A 23,624-nucleotide genomic window follows, 5' to 3' on the forward strand; every position below is an offset into this window, starting at 1 on the left:
GAAGAGGTGCCTTGGGTACCCAGAAAGCACTGACTGAAGATTCAAGGAGATTGGTCTCTTTTCCCAAGTACCTGGTGACAAAACAATTGGGAATGGGCTCAGCTTGCACCAGGGGAGGGCTAGGCTGGACAGGAGGAACAATTTTTTCACTGAAAGGGTTGTCAGATTCTGGCCCAGGCTGCCCAGGGCAGTGGTGGAGTCCCCATCCCTGGAGGGGTTTAAAAGCCTTGGAGATGTGGTGCTTGTGGATATGGCTTGGTGCTGGGCTTGATAGAGTAGAGATAATGGCTGGACTCAATGATCCTGAAGGTCTTTTCCAACCTAAAGGATTCTATGACGATAACCTGGCAAACACAGCCTATCCCCACAGATGACAAAGCAACACCAGCAGCTTTGCAAAAGCAGATGGAGGCATCAGGTCCTGCCAACAACCCCTGCCTGTATCCCTGAGCAGCCTATTAGAAGTAAAGCTTTTTAGGAGCTTTTAAAGCCTTTCTGGTTTGTTACAAGCTTTTATTTAAAGTTACTATTTGAAGGCTATGAGAACCAACCCCCAGAACCCCAGCCCAGCCCATGGAAACCAACCGCACTCCACCACACAATATGTATGCAGAACAGTTTCTTCTCCCCCTCACTTTCATACGCCCTCCATGCCTCAGCTCGGCTCAGCCCCAAACCTGTACAAATCACCACATGGTACCCACTCTGCTGAAACTGGAAGTTACCTCTCTCAGAGAGGTTATTTGGGAAGGATTCAGGATATAGTTTAAAAACAACTTACATTTTCCTTCCCTCCAACACTGGCAATGGAAGAAATCCACTTTCTTTCACACTAAACAGCACAGTTTTCCCTTTGGAATGGCACTACTTAATTCCATTCTTATTCAGTTTGGTATTGGCACTTTTCTCCTACAGGAAGGGAAAAAGATAGGTGGATGCCAAGGGAATATGGGATAAAAAAACCAAACCGAAGTAATAGATCCTAATGGATCTCTCTGGATGACAATGTCAAACTCTAAAATTCTGATGGAAACCCAAACTATAATTGGGATAGGCTTGGGGGAGGCAGGGAGAAGAAGCAGTGGTGTCAGAGCAGAAGACACAAACATTTGGTGACTCAAGGACCTTTAAAGGAATTCCAGTCTTTAAAGCATATCTTCATTTTCATTTTTCTCAAGCCTTGTCTCATCAGTCTTCCCGAAGCTGGGCTGACTGTGGCTGGTGTGCCAGCTCCAAAGCCAGAAGTGTACAGACAAGATTGGAAAAGCCACAAGTATCTGCTGAGGAACAATGTGCTGCAGTGAGCAGAAGGCTAAACAAAGATGGCACCAACACGCAGGCAGCTGGGCAGCCTCTCTAAGAAACCACTGCCAGCCCTTCAGGCTTGGCCACCAGCAATGAAGGCTTCATCCAAGCAGACATTTCCACTCCTGGCCTATGTGTGGTCCCAAATCATTGAACTTGATGTGCAGGCAGTGTTATGAATCATTAATATTTACTCAGGCTGAAATGTTATAAAGAATAACAAATGGCACAGCGAGCAGGTTATGCACAGCATGGGAGATGTAATCAGAACTCTGATTCAGAACGGGTGCAAGAAAATTGCAAAAATCCATTGGGAATTATTGAAAAATTGGTGGAGAGCAGTACTGAACTGGTCAGTGAACCCACAGCCGAGAAATACGCTGTGGTCCTGAATCATTCAGTTGTAAGAATTTAAAAACTATGAGTAAAGGATTCAGCTTTTGGAGGAAAGGATTTATTGCTCAGAAAGACAATGCAAACATTTGGAGGCAGAGAACCAGAGATTTTGGGGTTTAGTAGCCATACAAATTAAAGAAACTGCTGCAGCCTTAAGAGTGCAAATGGAATTGATAACTGAGCAGGGTCCCAGACCATGCAGTCCTGGTGACAACCACGACCTGGCATTTGCGGCTTGATCCCCTTCACCGGCTGTTTACAAACCACCTGTCCCAATGGAGCAGCCACGAGGGACAGAATTGAAAACAGTGGATTATGCCTTGAAAGACTCTGAGCCAGTTCTATGGACTGCTCTGGGCATGGACCTGCTGAGCTCTACCACACTGCAGAAAGCCAAGTTTGATACAGCTGCTCTGCCGAGCACAGCAGCAGCCTGCGAAGTGAGTCCAACTGCAGCTCCTTCAGCAACCTGATTACCCAACATGAATTGAGCCCCCTCATGCTGTGCCGATCAAGTCCCATCGTACTGTGTCAATCCTGCCACATGGAGTTGCACCGCCCCAGCCGCATGGCACCGAACCAACCCAGCCCCAGCTTGCTGCACCAACCCAGCCCCAGCACACCGCACCAACCCAGCCCCAGCACACTGCACCAACCCAGTCCCAGCTCGCTGCACCAACCCAGCCCCAGCACACTGCACCAACCCAGCCCCACCTCGCTGCACCAATCCAGCCCCACCTCGCTGCACCAACCCAGCCCCAGCACACTGCACCAACCCAGTCCCAGCTCACTGCACCAACCCAGCCCCAGCACACTGCACCAACCCAGCCCCAGCACACTGCACCAACCCAGTCCCAGCTCGCTGCACCAACCCAGCCCCAGCACACTGCACCAACCCAGCCCTAGCTGGCTGCACCAACCCAGCCCCACCTCGCTGCACCAACCCAGCCCCAGCACACTGCACCAACCCAGTCCCAGCTTGCTGCACCAACCCAGCCCCAGCACACTGCACCAACCCAATGCCAGCACACTGCACCAACCCAGCCCCAGCTCTCTGCACCAACCCAGCCCTAGCACACTGCACCAACCCAACCCCACCATGCCACACCAACCCAGCCCCAGCTCGCTGCACCAACCCAGCCCCAGCACACTGCACCAACCCAGCCCCAGCACACTGCACCAACCCAGCCCCAGCTCGCTGCACCAACCCAGCCCCAGCTCGCTGCACCAACCCAGCCCCAGCACACTGCACCAACCCAGCCAAAGCACACTGCACCTACCCAGCCCAGCACACTGCACCTACCCGGCCCCAGCACACTGCACCAAACCAAACCCAGCACACTGCACCAACCTAGCCCCAGCACACTGCACCAACCCAGCCCCAGCACACTGCACCAACCCAGCCCCACCATGCCACACCAACCCAGCCCCAGCACACTGCACCAATCTATCCCCAGCTCGCTGCACCAACCCAGCCCCAGCACACTGCACCAACCCAGCCCCAGCTCACTGCACCAACCCAGCCCCAGCTCGCTGCACCAACCCAGCCCCAGCTCGCTGCACCAACCCAGCCCCAGCACACTGCACCAACCCAGCCCCAGCACACTGCACCAACCCAGTCCCAGCTCGCTGCACCAACCCAGTCCCAGCACACTGCACCAACCCAGCCCTAGCTGGCTGCACCAACCCAGCCCCACCTCGCTGCACCAACCCAGCCCCAGCACACTGCACCAACCCAGTCCCAGCTTGCTGCACCAACCCAGCCCCAGCACACTGCACCAACCCAATGCCAGCACACTGCACCAACCCAGCCCCAGCTCTCTGCACCAACCCAGCCCTAGCACACTGCACCAACCCAACCCCACCATGCCACACCAACCCAGCCCCAGCTCGCTGCACCAACCCAGCCCCAGCACACTGCACCAACCCAGCCCCAGCACACTGCACCAACCCAGCCCCAGCTCGCTGCACCAACCCAGCCCCAGCTCGCTGCACCAACCCAGCCCCAGCACACTGCACCAACCCAGCCCCAGCTCGCTGCACCAACCCAGCCCCAGCACACTGCACCAACCCAGCCAAAGCACACTGCACCTACCCAGCCCAGCACACTGCACCAAACCAAACCCAGCACACTGCACCAACCTAGCCCCAGCACACTGCACCAACCCAGCCCCAGCACACTGCACCAACCCAGCCCCACCATGCCACACCAACCCAGCCCCAGCACACTGCACCAATCTATCCCCAGCTCGCTGCACCAACCCAGCCCCAGCACACTGCACCAACCCAGCCAAAGCACACTGCACCTACCCAGCCCAGCACACTGCACCTACCCGGCCCCAGCACACTGCACCAAACCAAACCCAGCACACTGCACCAACCTAGCCCCAGCACACTGCATCAACCCAGTCCCAGCTCACTACACCAACCCAGCCCCAGCACACTGCACCAACCCAGCCCCAGCTCACTGCACCAACCCAGCCCCAGCACACTGCACCAACCCAGCCCCAGCACACTGCACCAACCCAGCCCCAGCTCTCTGCACCAACTCAGCCCTAGCACACTGCACCAATCTAGCCCCAGCTCGCTGCACCAACCCAGTCCCAGCACACTGCACCAAACCAGTCCCAGCTCGCTGCACCAACCCAATCCCAGCTCACTGCCCCAAGCCAGCTCCAGCACACTGCACCAAGCCAGCTCCAGCACACTGCACCAACCCAGGCCTAGCACACTGCACCAAGCCAGCCCCAGCTTGCTGCACCAACCCAGCCCCAGCTCGCTGCACCAACCCAGCCCCAGCACACTGCAACAATCCAGCCCCAGCTCACTGCACCAACCCAAAACCAGCACACTGAACCAATCCAGCCCCAGCTCTCTGCACCAACCCCTCCCCAGCACACTGTATCAACCCAGTCCCAGCTCACTACACCAACCCAGCCCCAGCACACTGCACCAACCCAGCCCCAGCTCACTGCACCAACCCAGCCCCAGCACACTGCACCAACCCAGCCCCAGCACACTGCACCAACCCAGCCCCAGCTCTCTGCACCAAACCAACCCCAGCACACTGCACCAACCCAGCCCCAGCACACTGCACCAACCCAGCTCCAGGACACTGCCCCAATCCAGCCCCAGCTCACTGCACCAACCAAGTCCCAGCACACTGCACCAACCCAGCCCCAGCTCTCTGCACCAACCCAGCCCCAGCTCACTGCACCAACCCAGCCCCAGCTCACTGCACCAACCCAATCCCAGCTCACTGCACCAACCCAGCCCCAGCTCACTACACCAACCCAGCCCCAGCACACTGCACCAACCCAGCCCCAGCACACTGCACCAACCCAGCCCAAGCTCTCTGCACCAACCCAGCCCAAGCTCTCTGCACCAACCCAGCCTTAGCTCGCTGCACCAACCCAGCCCCAGTGTGTCGCACCCTTTCTCAGACAATGCACCCCATGGATTAAGTTGCAAAAACCTCCAAAAGTTTCCCCTGGAACTTCTGCTCTGGGAAAAACAGCATCCACGTGGCACAGTGCACCACGTGGTGAGTACCATTTCAGCTTTGTTTATTGCAGCATATACATGGCACAATTTCTGGTTTAGAAACGCAGTACCTGAGAAAGATTCTGCAAAAATCCTAATTTGTGAGTAAACCAAATACTTTCTGATAAAGTTTCTGTTAAGATTTGTGCCAAACCGCTCTGTCTTGCAGACTTGCCAGTCACCGGCCGGTGCCCTCTCTTTCAAAGTACTGTTTTGAAGTGTTCTAACTTGCCTAAATTGTTCAAATTGCTTACATATATACATTCTGTAGAGATGGTTCTTTCAACTGAATACCTGTACCTGTAAATGTTAACTGTAAATAATTTTGGCATAGTTTGTACATTAATAAATTATTAATATTTTAGTAGTATCTCTGCTGCTCATTCATAACATTCCTATCACTGTGGCGTAGCGAGCAGGGTTATGCGATCCGAGAACATTTTTGCAGAATGGGATATGTAATAAAAGGTTCTGATACAAAATGGGCTGGAGAAAACTTAACAAATCTGGACCAAATTATTGAAAGATTGTCCTGAGTACATGATCGAGCTATGCACTGACCCAACAGCAATAACCGAGGAGGGGGTTGCTGCAATGGGGTCCTGCATAATGCGAGCACAAGATGAATTTACAGCATTGGAGAAAAAGATTGAAAAGCTTGATGAAAAAAGCAATTTTTTTGAAAGAGAGTTAGAAAAGTCAGAAGCACAAAAGCAAAAACTGCATGATTTATTGGCATTGCAAATTAAAAAGAATAGTGCTGCTAGCAAAGCACTAGTGGAATCAGATACAGACTCTGTCTCAGACCGGCCAGAGACCTCTTGGCCGTGTAGTCCTGATGGGATTCGCAGAGACGACGTGGCATCTGGAGCCGGATCCCCTGTGCCGTCTTCTTATAAGCTACCCTCACTGCAATTGAGCAAAAAGGACTTAAAAAGTTGTGGACTTTACTGTGGTGCAAGACTTTGGACCAGCAGTCTCCCTGCAGTCTCCGAGCTCCCAGATGGTGGGAATGGTGAATTTGGATTTACCTGCTCAGCCCAGCACATCAGCAGCACCCCTGTATCAGTGTAAGCTGAAATTCCCCCCACACTGACAATAACCAGGCTAGCTCAGTCTGGAAAGCAAATGAGAGCTGTATTTACAAGCAGATCTACAATCTATGATGCAATGCAATGAATACGTACAAATAGACACAATTCACAACATTTACAAATAGATACAATCAGCAGAAAAGCACAACCAAGTTCCCTTTGCTTCCTCCCAAAGGGGACCTTTCCCAAGGGGCCTCTCTCCCAGGGTCCTCCTCCCTCCAGACCCCCCTGGCAGAAAGCAGAGTTAGTTAAAAGCAAAGAGACTGTTAACTTAGCTTACCAAGGTCAGTGTGTTATCTCCAGCCAGAAGAGAAGATGCAGCAGCCAGACAGCCCAGCAAGTTGCCCTGACTGTGCCTACTTTGTTTTGAGTAGTGGTTCTTAAACATTTCTCTCTATCCAATGTGTTTAGAACAATCATTATTTTGCTTTCTTACACCCAATAGTGACTTATTTACATTCTTTCACTTTCTCTGCTTGAACTTTGTAAAGAAAAATTAAAAAGTTTCAAACCATCACAACCCCACAAACTGAATTTGCCTGCCAGCAGTGCTCCGAAGGGCTGCCAAACAGAGAGAGATCTGCCTGACCGGGACCATATGGATTACAGTTCCAAGGACAACTGTAGCAATGTACAGCTGGTCTACAACTGGACCGAATGAGTCTGATCATAACAGATCCAATTCAGCCAACCTGGCTTGTTCTAGAAGTCCCTAGGGGAACAAAGACCTCAGCCAAAGCCATCTAAACCTTGGACATGGACACATCAGTGGCCAGAGACCTGGGCAGTGCAGCGATTCCCAACCAATAGGCTTTCCAAGGACAGGAAATTCAAACTCATTATAAAAGGAAGCTTGGAACAATAAACCAGGCTGTTTGCTGAGGACTCTGAGGTTTACTGTGTTATGCATCTGTCTCCAACCCATGACCATCACGCTACATGTGGTGACCCCATGTGAGGCAGCCACCTCAGCGTGGAAGCTGGAAAAAGCAAAAAGCTACAAAATACAATGGCAGAGCTGTTTTGCGGTGAAAAACTACTCAAATTCGAAATTCTTCTTCACCTACCCCTGAACACAGAGGAAAACATCCGTCAGAGCCATGGGAGGATGGATCTCCATACCAGAACATCAACCTCTAAAGGTATGGTCCGCTCTTTTAGAAGAATGGGAGGTGGATTATAATCCAGAGGCATTGCAAGCTCTACTTAATGTAGGCTAAGGACCATGGATTTGATACAACTAAGGAGGCTGCCCTCCATACGAATACTTGGGCGAGAACTGGGCAATTCATCATTCAAGCAGCCTCTAGAGGCAACCAAAAAGAAATTAAAATTATTAAGCCCTGGCAACTTATTTTAGACTTGATGAGATTTTTAAAAACTGGGGAGCGTGATGAAAACTGGATGCTGGAGGAGATAGCAGGGGGATTGGGAACCCTTCCAAGCCCGCAGAGGGGATGGCCAGACAAAACGGCCACTCTGCAAGGCCATGCCGCCCTAAATGCACCCTCCTGCCAGCATCTTTCCACAGAGAGCCATTTTTCACCCCCACCCCCCCCCACCCCCGCGGTGGCTGGGCTCCTGCAGGCGCGCAAACCGCGGCGGGTGACAATGAGCCAGATTAGGCAATTGGCCCACATGGCTGGGCTGCAGCGTGTGGCGGGACTGGGGGAAGATAGTGGCACCCCGGTGCTGAGCAGAGCCACGGCAAGAGGCGAACGTGCACCTGTGCCTGGGTGCTGTGCAGAGCTGGAATACCCTGTGCCTGCCTCACGGGAGTATTGTACGGTGCCGAGATGCCCTGTCCCTGCGCCACGAAGAAGCCCTGTTCTTGCCCCACAGACATGTTGTACAGTGCCAAAAAGCCCAGTGCCCGCGCCACGGGGCTGCCATGTTGGACTGGCTCACTCTTGGGCTTCATGGAGCTGCTATCCCGACCCTGGCCACGCCGGCATTTTGGCTGAGCGGCTTGTGAGCATGAGTCAGCTGCATTCAGTTCCTGAGACCACCTCCCTGCCCCTGGAGCTGCCCACACCTCTCGCCACCATGGAAATGCCCGGACCACCCCTGCCTGGAGCTGGTTGGCTCAGCCCACAGACCATGCCCACAGTCCCGCCTCCACTGGCCACACCTGCCTGCCACTGCAACACAGGGGCCCAAGATGACGTCACCACAGATGCCCAGATGTTGTTACTACATCATACCCGTAAATACACCGGAATCAGGAAGTGCCAACATCACCATGCCACACCATGCTCTCACCATGCTCTCACCATGCTCCTGGCCCCACTCCTACCACAGCCCCACTGCATCTAGAGCCACGAGACCCCCACAGAGGGAACCCAAGTCTCCACTCTATGGAGGATGATTTGTCTATGGATGACCTTGAAGGAGATATGTTTTGTCCTTGAATTGAGGGGTAGGAGCTAGAAGGAGTAAAGGGGAATGTTGTTTAATGTTCCAGAAAGTTCTTGTGTAATTTGTTAGCCAATCGTATGGTTAGCCTGAGTGCATATAGTGAGGAAGCAGCCAATTGCATTGTTGACCACGTCTTGACTGCTTCATGTGGACAACCTGGAAACATATAAAAGGCAAGCAGTAGGGTTTAATAAACGTCTTCCTTTGGGATAGCTGTGAAGTCCATGTCCTCTGTTGTCACAAGTGGTGACCCTGACATGATCCTTATAGAGATTTACTAAGGGGTTAGAGACCTGCAGGGAGAGAACGGCCAGTGCCAAAGCCCAGCCTAGCTTATAGAAGAAACAGTGGGTGAGAGAGCTGTGAGATTAGAGGTGATCTAACCTTTACCTCAGCAACTATGGGTCAGCAAATGACTAGAGAAATCTATTGTGGGAATTGTTGCCCAGATGTTAAAGAAAAGAGGTATTACGTATGACAAAAAGAGACTTAATTTGTTGCTCACCTGGCTTAGGGAGCATTCAGAGGGCTGTGCCATACAGGATGCTTTCACACTAACAACCTGGGAAAGAGCGGGGCAAATATTGATAGAAGCAGCAACAAAGGGTGATGAGACTGCACTGTCGTGCCTCACAACTTGTTAGGGCAAATGAAGGGAGATAGTAAAGTGGCCAACACTGTAGCGGCTGCTGCTGCCCTGAGCCCTGACAGACCTGCTAATGAGAAACCATCTGCACTTCCCTCTGGCTGGCCGCCAATAATCCCTCCACCCATGCCCAAAAACTCGGCCTCTAACATTCCTTCCTCGCATCCTTCTCTGTCATCCTCTAACACCCCTGGCCATTTGTCCACACCTATGACCACATCTTGTTGGCCAGGAAATTCCTCAAACGTATTGGGAGGGCTATATCGTGATCCGGTGGAAACTTTGAGGAAAATCAGACAATAGGCAGCATAGGAGGGAGAAAGGGACCTGCTGGCTTTTCCTGTCTTCAGAAATGGACAGGGTGATCCAATATATGAACCAATAGCTTGGCCGTTATTGAGAGACTTAAGAAAAACAGTTGCAGAGCATGGCCTCAGATCACCCTATACTCAAAAGCCTTTTGAAAACGGCTTTCAGGATGATGCTCCTGACACCTTACGACATTACCTCAATTATCAGAACCATTTTAACACCTATGCAGCTGGTGGGTTTTGACGCAGAACAGCGGACGCTTTGCCACGCCACAGCTGTTGGGAAGTTGGGGCACCCGCAAGGCGATCCATTGCAAACCATAACTGATGTGCAATTACTAGGACTGGCACCCCATTCACACCCACACTTATAGCCTTGCTGGCATCGAGATGTTCTAACCCTAGATAAAGATCTTGCGAGCCAGGCTTTAAGCCAAGCTCCTGATTTGACGAAGGGACTTTGTCTTTCACGTCAGTTAAGCAGGGTCTTTCAGAGTCATTCTTACAATACACAGATAGGCTTAAGGAGGTTCAGAATCCTGAGGCAAGAGAAACTCTGCTCTTGGAACTAGCATTTGAAAACGCTAATGAGGATTGTAAAAAGGTGCTGATTTCCCTGAAGGACCTGACCATTGTGGACATGATAGAGGCCTGCCAGAGAATGAACTCTGTGACAGCCAATATGCAAACCATGGTTGTTACTGGGGCCTCCGCGGTTGCTGGGGAAGTTGCCGCTGCACTCAAAAATACACAAAAATGTTTCAATTGCGGACAATCCGGACATTTTAAGAATGCTTGTCCTTTGAAAACACAGAGACCCGTGAACCCTCAACCAGCCAGACTGTGTTTTAGGTGTAAAAAAGACCTCCGCTTTGCAAACCAGTGCTGTTCAAAATTTGACGCAGACTGCGCGATGACACCAAATGTTCCTCACTGACCATCACTGACACCTTCTCCTCTGCAACAGAAGGCAGCGCCGGCCTGGATGTCTTTACTGCATCACCACCAACAATACAAAACCAAGAGATCCATAAAATGCCACTAGCTGCCTCTGGCCCTATAGGGAGGGGACTCAGTGCTTTACTCTTAGGCCGGTTCAGCAGTACCTTACAAGGACTTTTTATTTTGCCCAGCATGATAGATGCTGATTTTGAAGGCCAATTACAGGCCATGGTATGGACTCCATCTCCCCCTGTTTTTATCCCCCAGGGAAGTCCCATAGCTCAATTAGTGCCTTTTAGAAATCAGATATGCAATGTGGGAGACAAGAAGAGGGGAGGTGGTAGTTTTGGGTCTACTGGGCTGTCTGAGATACCTTGGTCACAGAAATTAACTGATGGGAGGCCGTTGTTACTTGTTGCCTTATGTTGAAAAATGCAAACCCCTCTACAATACAGGTCTGCAGTATGGTTGATACGGGAGCAGATGTGACCGTTCTGTCAGCAAGGGATTGGCCTGCTTCATGGCCAACGGCGAACACCCCTAATGCACTTGCTGGGATTGGGGGTGCTACTGTGGCATAGCAAAGCACTGCTCACCTAGAAATTGTGGATCCAGAAGGACAAGTCGCTACCACCTGTCCATATATCTCCCCAGCACCTATTAAGTTATGGGGACGAGATGTTCTATCTGTCGTGAGCAGGATGGGTTATTAATCTATGAATTATGAAATATGAATTATGAAAATAGTTTTATTGTTGAAATTATAAATAACCGATTAATCACTTTTGTATATATATTGATTCTAATGCATGGTTGTGCAAATATATTCCATAAAAGTTTAGTATATATAATTTGACCCAATTAGAATATTTACAGAATCAATTTCTAATTAAGGGAATGAAGGGTGCGGTTCTGCCACTTGTCCACTAGATGGCGACTCGACAAGATGCTTGTTGGCTGTAACTATGTACAGAGACATTTACAATGTTATCAAGAGGCAATTCAAGATGGAATACCACATGGCTAAGCGTGGGCGCTTTGAACTAGATGTTACCGAGTGTTGCATACGTGAAAAGATACACTGTGTCTGTCTTTGTAGCGAAGCAAGTTGCTGGGTTACTCTGGCTGCTTGCTGTCTGTCTGCCTGGGGCTGGCCCGGGGCTGGGCGGGGGAAGGCTCCTGGGGCTGAAGCTGCGGCTAAGTCTCTGGCAGGCCACTGAGGCGCTTCCCTTCAGACGGTAACTTTCTTTCGCCTCCTGCCTCCGTGAGAGGGGCAAGGCTTTCCACCAATTGGCAGCCTCCCTTAGCAGGGTGGTCCCACGGCGCAACTACGGTGACCAGGGGCTGGCAGGATTGGCACTGGGAGTGGTCCTGCACAGCCGGGCTGGGTCCTTCAGGGTTGGCCCTTACGGTCTGGGTGATGGTTCCTGGTGGGCGGGGTTGGCCATCTCCGATCCCTGGAGATGGGCTTCAGGGAAGGGGTGCAACTGCATGAAGCAGCGCTTCCCCTTGTATGGCTCGAAGTGAGCTGTCTATGCTGAATCTCACGGCCACTGCTTCCCATTAAGGTGACAATGCAGTCCTTGGTTTGAACTCAATGGAGAGGGTGTCTCCCTCTCTCTCAGGAAATCCCGGGTTACATTACCCTGATGGCACAGGGCTGTGGAGCGGTAATCGTAGCACCACTTATCTCCCACAAACAGCGGGGGTCACACAAGGCGCGTTGCTGCTTGGTCAGCTCCTTATAGCTGCAGCAGGTGTTGGGCTGCCAGGCTTGGGCTAGTCCCTCCCCCTCTGGGCTAAAGCTTACCCTCGGGGTTCCAGTCCTCCTTGAGATGCGACTGGGCTTATGATGCTGGCTTTCGCAGCTTCAGCGAAGGGATCTCCTTTGCTGGTTCCTCGAGCAGCTTGGGGAGCTGGCTTCTTTCCGTGTTGCAGAGGCCTTTAGTATGCCTGCATGTGGGAGTGAGAAGACTTAGAGGTGCTGCGAGCTTATGTAGCTCAAGCAAAGTGAGAGAAAGCAAAAGGAGAGAGCAAACTGGTAAACAAGAGGGGTAATACTTATAGATTTCTCGAGACTGCATCTGGCCAATGGGCACACTTGTCAACAACCTGCTTTAACCTATGGAACGGGAGAAGCTAGAATTATGCCCTTAGATGGAAATGAGCATGCCGTGCAATGGGTGCATGTAGTTAGTTACCCCTTAAGGAGACACGCTGGCACCTAGGCCTTTGTCCCCCACTCCAGGAAGGAGGGTGGAAGGAGACTTGCCAAAACCTGTTGGGACAAGTTTGCTGGTATTTGGGGGCATAATTCTGGGCACAGGATGCCTTCACCACACTATCAAGCTGCCCCTTCAGCTTTCTCCAGTTCCCCAAATTTTATCTCAAGCTAAATTATCCCATGATTTTTTTCATCAAAGTGCTAAGGGCTTGAGAAAACAATTTGCTCTTTCATGGGTAGAGGGCTCCATGTGTCCCCTTTAAATGCACCCATTAACCCCAAAAGGCTTAAAACTCTTATTCGAGGTGTGCCCGATGCCTTTAAGGGACGTTTGATTGATTGACCAAATGGAGCAAATTAAACAGGCAGTTAAAAGAAATAAGCAATCTGATGATTCCTGTGAGCACATCCCCACATGGAAGGAACTGTTAAAGGACTTGTCAAATTATGGGGATCTTGTTGGTTATCCAGTTCAAGTACCCTCTGGGAATGGATATCGTGCTGGCACCCATAAGGCCAGCCACAGAGTGTCACCTCGTAATAAAAAGCGAGAAGTGCACCAAACACAGACAATTTCCCACAAAAGTCCAAACAGCAGCCCAAACCAGCACAGCCAGCACACTGGAATAAAACAAGGACGGGACTCCAGGCAGAAGCAAGCTTCACCAACTAGAGACTGGTTCCAGCAAGCTCTTTCCTTAGGGGTGCCTGAGCATGTAATAAAGTCCCTGGACACGTGGCAGATTAAGTCAACGGTGCTTAAGACACTGAATAGAGGTGGTAAATGGAAGCAAAGCCGTAGTGGCAGCAGTGGGCACCAGGGTAATAGCAGCAGTTCCTCCACTGCAGATTCCCCTGCTGGTGTAGATAACCCATTCATGCCCTATCACCAGAGTTCCAAGGAGGTATCAAAAAATTAAGCACTGTGGTGATTGCCACAGGCCTCTGTCATGGTATATGCCTTGCAATGGTCTGATAATTTGGAACCTTTTGTTTTAATTCCAACAGAACCAACCCAAACTGCCATTAAATTTCTCATTGATACTGGTGCACAAATCAGCATCTTGAATATGCAGCAGGCAAAGAGACTGGGAATACAACCATCATGCAGGAGAATTAAAATTAGTGGTGTCATGGGCACACCCACTATTTGCCATTTGGTCAAGGCTAGGTTATGGCTCCCAGGTGACAAGTGTATAACCTTGGTAGAGATTGCCTTGAGCCCTTACCCAGGGAACATCTTAGGATTTGATGTTCTGGCTGGCAAAAGATGGTGTCTACCTGATGGTTCCTTGTGGTCTTTTGGTTTCTGTGGCAGTGGGGAAAAGGGGGCAAAGACTGTTTATATTAACACTTTGCAAATTGCTCCTGCTTTACCCCAGTCTAGCATCACCTGCATTAACCAGTATCCTTTACCAGAGGCAGCCAGACAAGGCATCTCAGAAGCGATTGCACACCTGGAGCAGAGGCAGATCATCAGCATGACACATTCACCTTACAATTCTCCCATTTGGCCAGTGCGAAAGCCTGATGGACGGTGGCGACTCAGGGTTGACTACCGGTGATTGAATAACAATACAGCCCCTCTCACCACAGCAGTCCCGAGCCTAACCTCCATGGTAACAGCCATTCAAGCTGCATCCCACACCTGGATGGCCGCAATGGATATCAAAGAATTATAGAATCAGTCAGGGTTGGAAGGGACCACAAAGAACATCTTGTTCCAACCCCCCTGCCATGGGCAGGGACACCTCACACTACAGCAGGCTGGCCAGAGCCTCATCCAGCCTGTCCTTAAACACCTCCAGGGATGGGGCCTCAACCACCTCCCTGGACAACCCATTCCAGGCTCTCACCACTCTCATGGGGAAGAACTTCTTCCTCATGTCCAGTCTGAATCTTTCCACTTCCACCTTTATTCCATTCCCCCTAGTCCTATCACTACCTGGTATCCCCAGCTTTCTTGTAGGTCCCTTCAGACACTGGAAGGCCATAATAAGGTCACCTCGGAGCCTTCTTTTCTCCAGACTGAACAGCCCCAAGTCTCTCAAGTCTGTTCTCATAGGAGAGCTATCAAGGACGTGTATTTCATGGTTCCACTGTGAGAGGAGGACAAGGCCCAGTCCACCTTCATGTGGCAAGGACACCAAGAAAAGATACTCGGAACGGGTCAAAGGACACTCCAAGAAAGACACCCTTGCTGTGAAGTGGAACCAGCAGGTGGATAACCTGGCACGCATCCATGTGGTGAGTAGCAAGGGGAAAGATTGGGAGAGGTTGGCTGAGTGGCTTCACATCAAAAAGGGTCACTCAGGCAAGGCCGATCTCTTCTACGAGTGCAGGTCTCGTGGATGGCCAGTTTCCACGGCAACACGTGAAACTATAATTTCAGCCTGTCCTCAGTGTAGGATTGTGATGGTTTGAAACTGTCTTTTTAATTTTTCCTTGCAAAGTTCAAAACAGAGAAAGTGAAAGAATGTAAATAAGTCACTATTGGGTGTAAGAAAGCAAAATAACGATTGTTCTAAACACTTCCATTGGATAGATAGAAATGTTTAAGAACTATTACCCAAAACAAAGTAGGCATTCGGCACATTCTGCGTTCGGCAGTGGGGGCAGTTGCTGGGCTGTCTGGCTGCTGTTTCTTCTTCTCTTCTGGCTGAAGATAACACACTGACCTTGGCAGCTAAGTTAACAACTTTCTGCTTAACTAACTCTGCTTCTCTGTCTAGGGGGGTCTGGGGGGGAAGCTCCTGGGAGAGAGAGGCCCCTTTGGGAGGGTCCCCTTGGGGGGAAGCAAAGGGAGATCGGTTGTGCTTTTTCTGTTGATTGTATATATTTGTGAATGTTGTGCATTTTGTATATTTGTACATATTCATTGCATTTAATTGTAGATTTTAGACTCTGCTTGTAAATACAGCCTTCATTTGCTTCCAGACTGAGCTAGCCTGATTATTGTTGGGGGGGGGGGGAATTTCAGCTCACACCGACACACTTTTTATTTTTGGCGCTCCAACTCGGGGCTCGATTGCTTGTGATTTATTTCTGCTCAGATTAGGAAGCAAAATGAAGCTGTTTTGGATTTTGAGTAATTTTATTTCATCTATTATCGGTGCAATTGTCTACAGATGGGCCATTTCTTGCATGATAGACAAGATTGTGAGATATGTGGCATATAAGTCATTTCTTTGGGTTAAGAACAAGTTACTGAATGTTGGTGAATTCTGTTGTGGTCTTATTGGGCTAAGAAGCTATGGTAACTCAACTATGGATCTGCTAGCAGACACATATGAGTTTGTTACTCCTCTTACAACTACAGAGGGTCTTTGGAACCAGTGGTACCCTAGATATCTTGTGCTTGCCTTAATTTTGTTGCTTCTTGGAATAATCATATGGCTACTGATAGCACTGTGTCAAGAAAGACATAAGGCTACTTGCTCTTCCAACTCTGCTGTGAATGTGAAAACCAAGCCAGTAAATTTGGTGGCCACTGTAAGCAGAAAGCGTAAAGGAGCTGCAGGAGGAGATGCAGATGCTGCAGGAGATGGTGCAGATGGAGATGAGGGTCCTTCTACTCAGGGTCCCTCTGTTAAGAAAGATCCTTCTGATGAGGAAGAGAGGGTTAGCCTTAAAACTCTGGTAGACCTCTTGAGACCCCACATGGATGATGGAGATGTAGGTCAGGATGTAGACCCTAGTAGATTAGCAACTGCTGGTAGTGAACTCAAAGAAATTCAACGGAGGATTAAAATAGGATTATGGGGACAGCGACCTCAGGATGATGATGATGATGATGATGATGAGGATGACATACAGTCAGCTAATGCACCCAGACAGGAAATTAGACATGTGAGGAAGGATTACATCAGAGGAGATAATGAGCCAGTCCTGTCTTGGCTAGCCAGGTGTTTTGATATGGGAGCCCCAGCATTGGTGGTAGGTGACAAGTCAGCCTCTCAGTTGGGGATGCTCTCAAAGGATACAGGCATAGACAGGCACCTAGGCAAGTGCATTGGTAAAGTTTCTCTGTGGGCACGCCTCCTACTGGCAGTCTCGCTGAGGTACCCCAGCAGAGATGATTTACCATGGAACCCTATGCCTTGGACCACAATAGCTGAGGGAATCAAGCGTCTGAGAGAGTTTGCTGTGAGGGAAGTAATGTATGGAGATCATAAGACCCTGAATCCTGATGAAATTCCTGTTGGAACAGGCCTTGCCAAAAAGCTCATTAAGCTTGCTCCTCCTAATTATGCTACTATTCTGGCAAGCAGGATTGTGGCAAGAAATTATGGTGGAGTGCCTCCCACTGTTGGCCATTTCACTGACCAAATGAGGCAGTTGGAGGATAGTCTTGCACGTACTTCTTTGGTTTCAGCCATTGAAACTTTATCTGGAGAAATGAAGAATTGCATGAAAGAGCTGAAGGAGGAACTTAAAACTTCCATATCCAACTTGATGAAGGGGGATGATTCTAATTCCTCTTCCTCCAGATGGATACAAGTTGCAGCTGTTAGGAACAGACGTGCTCCAAGAAGGCCATTCCAGAATAGGTCAAACCAAAACAGACAGCAGAAGCAATCACGTGGCAGTATCTGGATAACTCTGCGTGATCAGTTTGGTGAGAACATGAACAGATGGGATGGTCAACCAACTTCTGATCTTTTCAAGAGGTTACGGGAGATGCAGAGGGGCAGATCCCGAGGTAGCGATACCAGGAGGGTAGCTGTCGCTTCCTCAGTTTCCCAGAACAACTCTGATAGCTCCAACAGTGATCCTAATTCTGGTGCTGGACGTTGTGCCAGCTGTACATGTGGATGTAATCCCCACCATTAGGGGTGCCCTGCCTTCCACCAGGGGGAGGTAAGGGATAATGGAGATAACAGAATCTATTGGGATGTGTACATCCAGTGGCCTGGCACTTCAAAATTTCAGAAGTACAGGGCCTTGGTTGACACAGGAGCTCAGTGCACCATAATACCATCAAATTATCAAGGGGGAGAATCTATAACTATTCAGGGAGTCACTGGTGGATCTCAAGAGTTGTTTAAGATAGAGGTTGATATAAGTTTAACTGGGAAGCAGTGGAAGAAACATACTATTGTAACAGGTCCTAATGCACCTTGTATTTTGGGAATTGACTTTCTGAGAGAAGGGCGTTTTAAAGACCCTAAGGGTTACAAATGGGCTTTTGGTATAGCAACTGTAGAAATTGATGGAGGGAAATTGAAGTTGTCCATTAGACCTGAGCTTTCAGATGAATCTGCAGTTGTGGGACAACATGAGATAGAGGATGTAAAGCTGCCGGTTGCTTCTCAAACTGTGCATCACAGACAATACAGAACCAACCGTGACTCTTTGGTGCCCATTCAAAACTTGATTCGTCAGTTGGAGAGTCAGAAGGTCATCAGCAAAACTCATTCACCTTTCAACAGTCCAATCTGGCCTGTGAGAAAGCAGAATGGAGAGTGGCGTCTGACAGTTGATTTCCGTGCCTTGAATGAAGTAACTCCACCCATGAGTGCAGCTGTACCAGACATGATGGAACTCCAATATGAGCTGGAATCCAAGCAGGCCAAATGGTATGCTACCATAGACATTGCTAATGCTTTCTTCTCTATTCCCATAGCAGAGGAATACAGGCCTCAGTTTGCTTTCACCTGGAGAGGCATTCAGTACACATTCAATCGTTTGCCCCAGGGGTGGATTCACAGTTCAACCATCTGCCATGCAGTGATCCATGATGCTTTGGAGAAAGGTGGAGCTCCAGAACACATTCAGCTCATCGATGACATCATCGTCTGGGGTGAGACTGCTGAAGAAGTCTTCGAGAAAGGTAACAAAATCCTTGACATTCTCTTGCAAGCTGGTTTGGCTATCAAGCGAGACAAGGTGAAAGGACCTGCCAGAGAAATCCAATTTCTGGGAGTGCGGTGGCAAGATGGTCGCCGTCAGATCCCAATGGATGTGATAAACAGAGTCTCCACCATGGCAAATCCCACCAACAAGAAAGAAACTCTGCGTTTCTTAGGCATAGTGGGATTTTGGAGACTGCACATTCCTGGATACAGTCAGATTGTGAAACCTCTATATGATGTGACTCGAAAGAGAAACAGTTTCCAATGGGGTCCTGAGCAACAAGCAGCCTTTGACCAGATCAAGCGAGAGGTAGTCCAAGCGATGGGTCTGGGACCTGTCCGAACCGGTCCAGACATTAAGAACATTCTGTACACGGCCGCGAGTGACAATGGTCCAACCTGGTGCTTATGGCAAAGAGCTCCAGGGGAGACACGAGGACGTCCTCTTGGTTTCTGGGGTCGTGGCTACAGAGGCTCAGAGGCAAACTACACTCCAACAGAGAAAGAGATTTTAGCTGCTTATGAAGGAGTGAAAGCTGCTTCTGAAATGATTGGAACTGAGTCACAACTTCTTCTAGCTCCTAGATTGCCAGTTCTGAATTGGATGTTCAAAGGCAAAGGTTCTTCACCACATCATGCAACAGATGCTACCTGGTCTAAGTGGATGGCTCTGATAACACAGAGAGCTCGAATGGGAAATCTCGAAAGGCCTGGTTTGGTGGAGGTGATCACAAACTGGCCAGAAGGCACAAGCTGTGCTAAACCTCCAGAGGAGAGAGTAACTCGTGCTGAGGAAGCTCCTCCTTACAGTGATCTGTCTGATGATGAAAAGAGATATGCTTTGTTCACAGACGGTTCCTGTCGTCTGGTTGGGAACAAGCGGAGATGGAAATCTGCAGTGTGGAGCCCAACGCGCAGAGTTGCAGAGGCAAGAGATGGAGAAGGAGAATCCAGTCAATTTGCAGAGGTAAAAGCTGTCCAGCTAGCTCTTAACATAGCTGAATGTGAGAGATGGCCAAAGCTTTATCTCTACACTGACTCGTGGATGGTAGCCAATGCCTTGTGGGGTTGGCTGAAAGACTGGAAGAAGAATGGCTGGCAGAGGAAAGGAAAGCCTATCTGGGCTGCAGATCTGTGGCAAGACATTGCTGCTCGCATTGAGAGAATCCCAGTGAAAGTGAGACACATCGATGCTCACATTCCTAAGAGCAAAGCTACTGAGGAACAACAACACAACCATCAGGCAGATCTAGCTGCAAGAGTTTCCCAGGTGGACACAAACTCTGGTCCTGATCCTGATCTTGACTGGAAACACCGAGGTGAGCTGTTCTTAGCTCGGTGGGCCCATGACTCGTCAGGACATCAAGGCAGAGATGCAACCTACCGATGGGCTCGTGACAAATCCATTGACATTTCCATGGATGCTATCACACAAATCATCCGTGACTGTGACATTTGTGCTGCTATTAAGCAGGCAAAGCGGATCAAGCCCTTGTGGTACGGTGACCGATGGTCCAAGTACAAGTATGGTGAAGCCTGGCAGATTGACTACATCACTCTACCTCGTTCTCCATCTGGTAAGCAGTATGTGCTGACTATGGTAGAGGCGAGCACTGGATGGCTGGAAACTTATCCAGTTCCTCATGCAACTGCACGTAACACCATTCTTGGTCTGGAAAGACAAATCCTGTGGAGACACGGAACTCCAGAGAGGATTGAGTCGGACAATGGAACTCATTTCAAGAACAATCTTGTAAAAAACTGGGCCAAAGAGCACGGCATCGAGTGGATATTCCACATTCCCTACTATGCACCAGCTGCAGGGAAGATCGAACGCTACAACGGTTTGCTGAAAACCACTCTCAAAGCCATGGGGGGTGGATCTTTGAAAAACTGGGAGAAACATTTAGCACAAGCAACCTGGTTGGCGAATAGTAGAGGTTCAGTGAATCGAGCTGGACCTGCCCAATCAGATTTGTTGCGAAAGGAAGAAGGTGATAGAGTTCCTGTTATCAGAGAAAAGAATCTGTTAGGCAAAACTGTTTGGGTATTTTCTCCTTCAGGAGAGGCCAAACCTGTCCGAGGGGTGGTTTCTGCTGAAGGTCCTGGTCACACCTATTGGGTGATGCAAGAAAATGGTGAAATTCAGTGTATTCCACAAAGAAATCTAACTTTGGCTGAGAGAGGTTAGATTCAGAGTGTTGCACAGATACAGCATCGCGCCCAAGAGGAGAGTCCATGAGATCTACGGTGCACGAACCCTGAGAGCCCTGAGTCACCTGAGAGTCCCTGTTCCTTCCTTCGCTCCATCTGCGAGGAAACAAGCTGTTTGCTGTTTTTGATTTTTTTGATTTGACTCTTTTGAATCACCTACATCTGAGATAGCCAGAATGGACTATGGTCTTTATTTACCTATTGTTGTAGATATTATTTTGGATTAGATAGATGATAGTAGCAGCCAATGGAATTGTTTAGAAGGGGTGGACTGTGGTGGTTTGAAACTGTCTTTTTAATTTTTCCTTGCAAAGTTCAAAACAGAGAAAGTGAAAGAATGTAAATAAGTCACTATTGGGTGTAAGAAAGCAAAATAACGATTGTTCTAAACACTTCCATTGGATAGATAGAAATGTTTAAGAACTATTACCCAAAACAAAGTAGGCATTCGGCACATTCTGCGTTCGGCAGTGGGGGCAGTTGCTGGGCTGTCTGGCTGCTGTTTCTTCTTCTCTTCTGGCTGAAGATAACACGTACTGACCTTGGCAGCTAAGTTAACAACTTTCTGCTTAACTAACTGTGCTTCTCTATCCAAGGGGGTCTGGGGGGGAAGCTCCTGGGAGAGAGAGGCCCCTTTGGGAGGGTCCCCTTGGGGGGAAGCAAAGGGAGATCAGTTGTGCTTTTCTGTTGATTGTATATATTTGTAAATGTTGTGAATTTTGTATATTTGTACATATTCATTGCATTTCATTGTAGATTTTAGACTCTGCTTGTAAATACAGCCTTCATTTGCTTCCAGACTGAGCTAGCCTGGTTATTGTTGGTGGGGGGGGGAATTTCAGCTCACACCGACACAAGGATCTGGCTGAAGGCCAATCACCCAAACTTAGCACTAGCCCAATATATCAGGCAGGATAAAACTCTATGGAGTACCTGGCACACTGATTATGTTGGTCCCCTCAAACCATCACATGTAACGGAATACATACGGGTTGGAGTAGAAGTGGTATCTGGCTTTACCATGGCCACAGCCAGCAGTAGTGCCACAGGAGTCCAGACCATTGAGGTTCTAAAACATTGGTTTAGTATTTTGCCTATGCCTGAATACATACAGAGTGACAACGGGTCACGTTTCACCGCGGTCATAGTGCAAGACTGAGCACAAGGTGAAGGGGTCAAGTGGGTATTCCGTACCCCATACTACCCCCAGGCAAATGGCATAGTTGAAAGGACGAATGGCCCTATTAAGAAACATGCCAATGTCTCTAAAAGAAACTGGGACAAGCGCTTAGCCCATGCAGTCTATATTGTAAATAACCAATGGGGAAGTTATGGTAGCCCCAAGATCAAGGCATTCTGTCCAGCTGAACTAATGGTAGATGCTATTCGCACGCAAGGTGGGCCAGAGGACAAGCCACCGCACTCATTGCTACAATTACAGGTGGGCCAACCTGTAATAGTAAAGCTGCCATCAATTGGCACAGTGCCCATGACATTGGCCAAATCGCAAGGGTTACATGCATGGGAAGCACTGGATGGCAACAGAAGAACTCATCGCATCAGTGTGCAATGGATTGCTCCCGACCATTGATTTAACCTGCCCGGCTGCTACACACCAAGGCCAGTTTTGCCTCCATACAGGGTGGAGCCACCACTGGGAGCAGGGAGACCACCAGGAACAAGGAAGAACAGCCATCCTGGGACAAAAGACCATCATCGGGGTGGACAACAGAAAGGACAAGCCTTCCCCAGAGACTAAGCAATGATGGACAACCAGAAAAATGACTTCTGTCAGAGATCCATTCAGCATTGGACGAAGACTGATTGGACTCAGAGCCACATTGCTCTAATTAAGACCCTGCCATAGAGTTGTTAGTTGTATGGTTGTGTAGTGTTGTTTGTGAAATGCCTGTGTATTTAAGCAAGTTGCTATTTGCTATAGCGAAATGAGAACTCACAAGGAGCACATAAAAAGACAATTAATTGATGATCATTCCCAGCTCATTAAACACAGAACTGCCCAACACCATCAGGGTGGAATGTCCTGGAAGAGGCATTAATGAACCAGCTAAACCTGTTTGGCCACTGCCCTTTCTCCTCCCTCCCCGCTGCAGGGTCCATGTTTGAGGTTGAGGAGCCAATAAGGCAGGCGCCTTTGAGGCTGCCTGGGGGGGGTGAAAGCTGGACCCCGTGCCTCACGTTTCACACAGACAACTGCACATGTCAGAGGCTAGCCGAGAAGGTGTGTGCAGTTTGCCTGCCACACAGCACTTTGAACTGATTGGCAATATTTGAAAAGGTAATCTGCCATTGGGCCGTTCAGTTTTCAAAAGGGGAATTTATAGGGGATGAGTGGAGAGCCCACACCCTGTTTGTTAGTGGGATTCAAGGCAGTGACAAGTGCCCACTTCATGCCTGTCGTCAGGGCGATTACCTGCTTTGTCCTAGTAGCAGTGTGTTGGGTGCCAGGCCACACCACAGCAGCATGCTCTCTTTCTCTCCCTCACTTCTTCCAGTTTTGAGATTTACTTTGGATTATCCCTGCCCTTTGGATTACAAATTGCAGCTCCATGTGTCTCTCAATTTGGCAAAGGTTTTGATGACTAGAAGCTCAGCAGTTTGTGAGTAACTCAAGCTAATTTACTTGGTTATTTCTAAAGTTCACAGACTGTTTCT

This window comes from Indicator indicator, chromosome 30, assembly GCF_027791375.1.
Source record: "Indicator indicator isolate 239-I01 chromosome 30, UM_Iind_1.1, whole genome shotgun sequence".
In the NCBI taxonomy this organism is placed as follows: domain Eukaryota; kingdom Metazoa; phylum Chordata; class Aves; order Piciformes; family Indicatoridae; genus Indicator; species Indicator indicator.